Source organism: Arvicola amphibius, chromosome 7 (assembly GCF_903992535.2).
Source record: "Arvicola amphibius chromosome 7, mArvAmp1.2, whole genome shotgun sequence".
Lineage (NCBI taxonomy): Eukaryota > Metazoa > Chordata > Mammalia > Rodentia > Cricetidae > Arvicola > Arvicola amphibius.
In genome coordinates, this window is record NC_052053.1 from 116,064,012 (window position 1) to 116,070,011 (window position 6,000).

The following is a 6,000-nucleotide window of genomic DNA, read 5'->3' on the forward strand; positions in this document are numbered from 1 at the left end:
AGAGGGTTGATTCATTTGCCACACTGAATAACAGTATCTCAAAGTCCATCAACTGGAAAAGAGTGTTTTAAAAAATTATTTTTCTAAAGGACATTTGATGGTGTCATCAATAATCTATGTTTGGTAAAAGGTCTTGTTTGTTTCTTAGGGGTTGACCTCTCTAAGAGTTTTTTTTTTTTATTTTAAAAGAACATATACTTTGAATAATGATCCTCTAGGCGTGTTTAACCTAGGTGAGAAAAGAAAACATGGTGCTGGTAATTGTCAATAGATTGATGTAAGATCAATACTTGATGTGTATAATTTTAGTACATAGGAGTTTTGTGCTTTTATTTAAAAAGTTCAACTTTAAAAATAATAATAATAATAATAATAATAATTAATGCCTTACATTCCCAAAGCCAGCAGTAGGACTGAAGAATGATGGACGATGAATAAAAAGAACCTGTTCCTGGAAACAAACTCATATCATCTCCAAGAATAAAGCCAAACTATAAGAGTCTTCCAAAGAAAAAGTGGGGTTATGCACATTTTTTAAATTAAATTGGTATCAACTCAGTCAGACAAAACAAATTAACAGACAAATTAACAGAAAACTAAGGGAACTAACAGATTCTTCTCAATACCTCATGGAAATTTCTCAAAAATTGACCACATGCTCAGTAGCAAAACAAACCTCAACAAATACAAAAAAATGGGATAACCCCATGTATCTTATCAGATTACTATGGTTTAAAACTAGAAGTCAACAGCAATACCAATTTCAGAAAGCCCACAAACACATGAGAATTAAACAATGCTCACCTGAATCATCAATGGGTCAAGGAAGAAATAAAGGGAGAAATTAAAGACTTTCTAAAATTCAATGAAAATGACCACACAACATACCCAAATATATGGGACACAATGAAGGCAGTGTTAAGAGGAAAGTTCATAGCACTAAATGCTTACAAAAAGAAACGAAAAACCCTACACTAGTGAATTAACAGAACATTTGAAAACTCTAGAACAAAAAGAAGCAAAGTCACCCAAGAGAACTAGATGGCAGGAAATAATCAAATTGAGAGCTGAAATCAACAAAATAGAAACAAAGAAAACAATACAAAGAATCAATGAGACAAAGAGTTAGTTCTTTGAGAAAATCAAGAAAATAGAAAAACCTTTATCCAAACTAACCAAAAGGCAGAGACAGAATATCCAAATTAACAAAATCAGAAATGAAAAGGGGGACATAACAACAGACACGGAGGAAATCCAGAGAATCATCAGGTTATATTCTGAAAATCTGTATTCCACAAAATTGGAAAACTTAAAGGAAATGGACAACTTTCTGGATAAATATCACTTACCAAAATTAAATCAAGACCAGATAAGAAAATGAAACAGACCTATAACTGCTGAAGAAATAGAAACAGTCATCAAAAGTCTCCCAACCAAAAAAAGCCCAGGACCAGATGGTTTCAGCTCAGAATTCTACAAGATTTTTAAAGAAGAACTAATACCAATACTCCTCAAATTATTCCATACAATAGAAACAGAAGGAACATTGCCAATCTCTTTTTGTGAGGCTACAATTACCTTGATACCCAAACCACAGAAAGACATTACTAAGAAAAAGAACTACAGACCAATCTCACTCATGAACATTGATGCAAAAATACTAAATAAAATACTGACAAATCAAATCCAAGAACACATCAGAACTATCATCATATAGTCAGATTACATCTCACAATTCATGACAGTCTTCAAATATTTAAATCTATAAGATATGCAAAGAACAATCTACACATACAATAGGAGACTACAACATTCTTCTTTCAGCTCATGAGAAATCAAGTGCACAGTATAAATTGCAGATAGAGATTTTGAAGAGAACAGCCAAGTTCTGACCTAATTAACAATCAGAAAAAGAATAAGAGTATAAAGTGATTACTCAGCCATGTTGACCAGCATCCTAATCATGAACTCACAGTTCATGTAATTCTTTTCCAAATTTGTTTTTGATAGTGAAGTCTCTTCCAAGACAATCATCCGTAATGCTATTAGCCAAATACTAGGAAACAGATCCACTCTAAAGCCTTAATAATGGCACCTCTTGAAGATTAATAAACACATAGGAGAAGGAAAGACTTGAGTCTGAAGGGATAACATAAACAGTGGCAGATGGGAAAGCCATTCTTTGACGTAGAAAAACTGGGAAGCAAGTGCCTTCACTGTGGGAAGCAGACCACATGCCCTACTTTATTACCAGTTTAGAAGGTGGAACGTACATTTCTATGACCTTTTAAAGTCATTGGCTTGCTGAAAACTTCGACATTTGTACTCGCAGCATCTGTTACACGCCATTCATTCTTTCTGTTACTGTTTTGTGCACAAATAACTGCGTTATCTTGCTCAGCAAATTTGATTTAGCCTGAACGTGAGTGACTTAAAGCTGCAGTGCCCGAAATTGTAAAACACTTTCTGAGGGAAATGTCTTAGTTGACTCATAAAACATTTTGAAGAAAGCTAAATTTTAAAAAAAAGTCAAAAATAGAGCCAGACATGTTGAGCTCACGGTTCTTTTTGTTCTGCCACAGTAATTAATCTTCCAAGATCATCCTTTGACTAATGCTAGGGGTGTATTGGTCCTGTCCAAACACTGCTAAGGGAAATGCAGAGGTGGCCGGGACTCGGGAAGACCTGTTAGGCTGACACCATTGTGCTTCCACTGGCTTTTACCTGTACATTCGAAAGATTTTCCATTTTTAAAGTCATTTTGCCTTAAGATATTATTTCAAAACAATCATTATTTGGAGAATCATTTTTCTCCCAAAACTTCAGCTCAGAGCATTGAGAATTAATGACACAGGGCGTAATTGAAACAGTCTTTGAAAAGACTTCTAGAGTTATAAAGACTTCAGCAAACTCTCCCCAGCAAAACTAATTGCTTAACATTAGTTGTTGGGATTTTTCTTTTTGAAATAAACCAAAAAGAAAGTTTACATACATTTATACTCTGGTAATTATCATAAAATCACAGGAAAAAAATAAATATTTTTAATTAGAAAATACTACTACATTTTAGGAAGAACGTTAAAAGTTGTGACATTTAACCTCAAAGGAGGGAATTCCCTCTCTTTTCAGTCCCTAGGCATCCTCTCAGCTTATCTCTCTAAGCTTCTGGTCTCCAACTGTCATTTCATCCTGCTAGTATCTTTCATCCATCTCTATCCAGACTATGGAAACAGTATTAGGCCAGATATTGTTGAATACTGCGATTCCTTTCCCCCATTCAGCTAATGGCTTAGGGTGAGGGCTGCACAGAAGGCGTGGAAGGCTAAGAGGCCAAGAACTGTCATTCCCCTTCCATAGTCACAAAGAAAAGCTAAGATCAGGGGCTGCCACAAGATGTGCTCATTCAACAGCCATAGTGATACACTCCGTATAATCCCAGCATTCAAAAAGTTCAAGCAGGGGGTCATGAATCTGAGAGCAACCTGACCTACATAGTTCCAGGCCAACCAGGGACACAAAATGCCAAAATATGAGGGGGGAGGAGGGGAAAGAAGGGAGAGAAAGCAAGAAAGAAATAAGGAAAAAAGGGAGAAATATATGGGGAAGTTTTACTATGTAGGCACATAAGAAAAATAATATTGTAGGCACAACCTAAAATTCACCAAGCAAGATGAAAAAAACACTTCATAGGCAAGAAGAAGCACTTTGAAATCTTTTCCCATCTCCATTGGCCACTTTGGGAATATAACTGTTGAAGAACAGAAAGGCCTAAATAGCCAGGTAACCCTCCCAGGTGCTTTTCTGATCAGGAGTAGCTAATGGTGGCGTCTGGAGGCTTAGCCTTCACTTCAGTACTTGATGACAGCTTGGTCTCCCCTGGTAGAATCCACAGGCCAGAAACACCAGGGCAATGGGGTGGACTCCTGAGAAAAGGAAGACAACTGTGAGGAGGTTATGTGTGAAGCACAGCGCTTCTGGGAACTTAGCAAACAGAAACACTAGTGGGGGAGACAGACTTACTAGCAGGGAGGCTCCAGTGGCAATGTACTTCACCTGTGTCTGGCGCAGGCCGACTGGACAAGAGGTACTTCACTCTCCACGGTGCTCTCTGCAGAAAGGGGGCCTTGTAAATTGGTCATGCGAGGAGCTGTTACCAGTGGTCAGGGACTGGAGTGGGCCTTTTCAGGATTTCAGCCACTTATTCAAGGAACTGAGATAAGTGCTCTCACACAGATCGTGAGCTAGCAGGGAACTTTATTCAAAAGCAGAAGGTTCTTACAGAGCCGCAGTGGACCAGAAGAACGAACGTGCACTTAAGGACCCAAATGATTGTCTTAGATTTCCTTTTACAGATACCAAAGGAGGAGAAGTTTAGTTAATAGAGGTACAGTTAGAGCGGTTCTCTACTTCGAGTGACAGACTTGTGCTGTATAAATTATTTCCCTTATAGCAAGAACACATGCAGCTAACACAGGTGGAGGTCCCAGGTTGCCGCCGAGTTGTCAAGTGCTTCATTAGCAGCCCAGACCAAGTGGAGTTCCGTGTTGCTAAGCTATTCCTATTCCTTATAAACTACACACAGTGATGTCATGGGCTTGCTAGCTCACTTTTCCCTTGTGCCAGCAGCATTCCAAAGAACAGCTGACTTAGCATATTTGCAGGAGGCAGGGTCCCTCTACAGATGATGCCAGCTTGCTTGGTCTCCACTCTGCTATGATGAATAACCCTATCTGTACATCCAGTCTTGGCCTGTTCTCTTTGTTTTTTTGCTTGGCAGGGGCCTTGGAAAATGGAAAGGGGAATTGCAGAGGCGTGGTATCTTATGATATTTTATGATCTCAGAGATCATACATATCTGTGTCCCTTTTAAGGCAAATCTTCCCTGGGCCATAAAGGGCCGACGTTCTCCTTGTTTTAAACAGCGTGTGCTCCTCAGCACTTTGTTTCCCTGCCTGGCATCCTTCCTAACAACTCCCCTGTTCCTTTGTGGGGTTGTAACCCAGGTATGCTGCACAAGCCTTCTATGGAAATTACAGAAATTCTTATACTGTCTCTCTAAGAGACCAGTGTCTTCGTCTACCTGCCCCAGTGCTTAACTCTCCTGTGCTCTGACAATCATGCCGTGTTTCTCAGATCAGTTCCACAAACACCCCATCAGTTCCCACAAGTCCCTTGGAAATCTCTCTCATATGCATCACCTAGCACTACTTCCTTCTATGGGAAATTTTTAAACCATGCTGCATTTGTAACACTGGAAATGCTAGTTGTGATTTTTCAACTTTTAAGCCAAAAAACGAACCCAAAACACAATTTTGATCACCAAAAAATTATTTGTAATGGCAGGACCCTAGCATCCACAGAAGGTGGTGTTGTGGGACATTATACATTCAAAGAGTTCTGTAAAAGGCAGCATCCCCAATAGAAAAATGAAACATGACATTTTCAGAGAAATGCCTAGAACTGAAAATCCTTATGTTCATCAGAATAAGGCAAACAGAGAGAGACAAACGCCGCATGCTTTCTCACATGAGCAGGAACTAGGAGCCTAGGTTTAAATGTGATGGAGGGAGGATGTCATTGAGGGGAGTTAGCAGTAGAACACACATGGCATAAAAAGAGAAGACAGATTAAACATGGTAGGGAAGAGGACCAGCAAGAAGTTAGCAGAAGGATGTGCAGAAAGGGAGGGAAGAGGCATAAAAAAAATAAGTGTGTATGAAATGCCATAATGAGGAGCCAGAGAAATGGTTCATCAGGTAGGAACACTTGCTTTTGCTGGGGACCAGAGCTTGGTTCCTAGCACTCAAACAGTGGCTCAAGCCCTCCATAACTCCAGTCCCAGGGATATCCAATTCCCTCTTCTGGACGCCTTGGGCACCAGGCATTGCATATGATGCACATCCACACATGCAAGCAAAACACTTATCCACATAAAATTAAATTAAATTAAATTTCATAGCCCATCAAGAAATCCGTTACTTTGTATGCTAACATACAAAT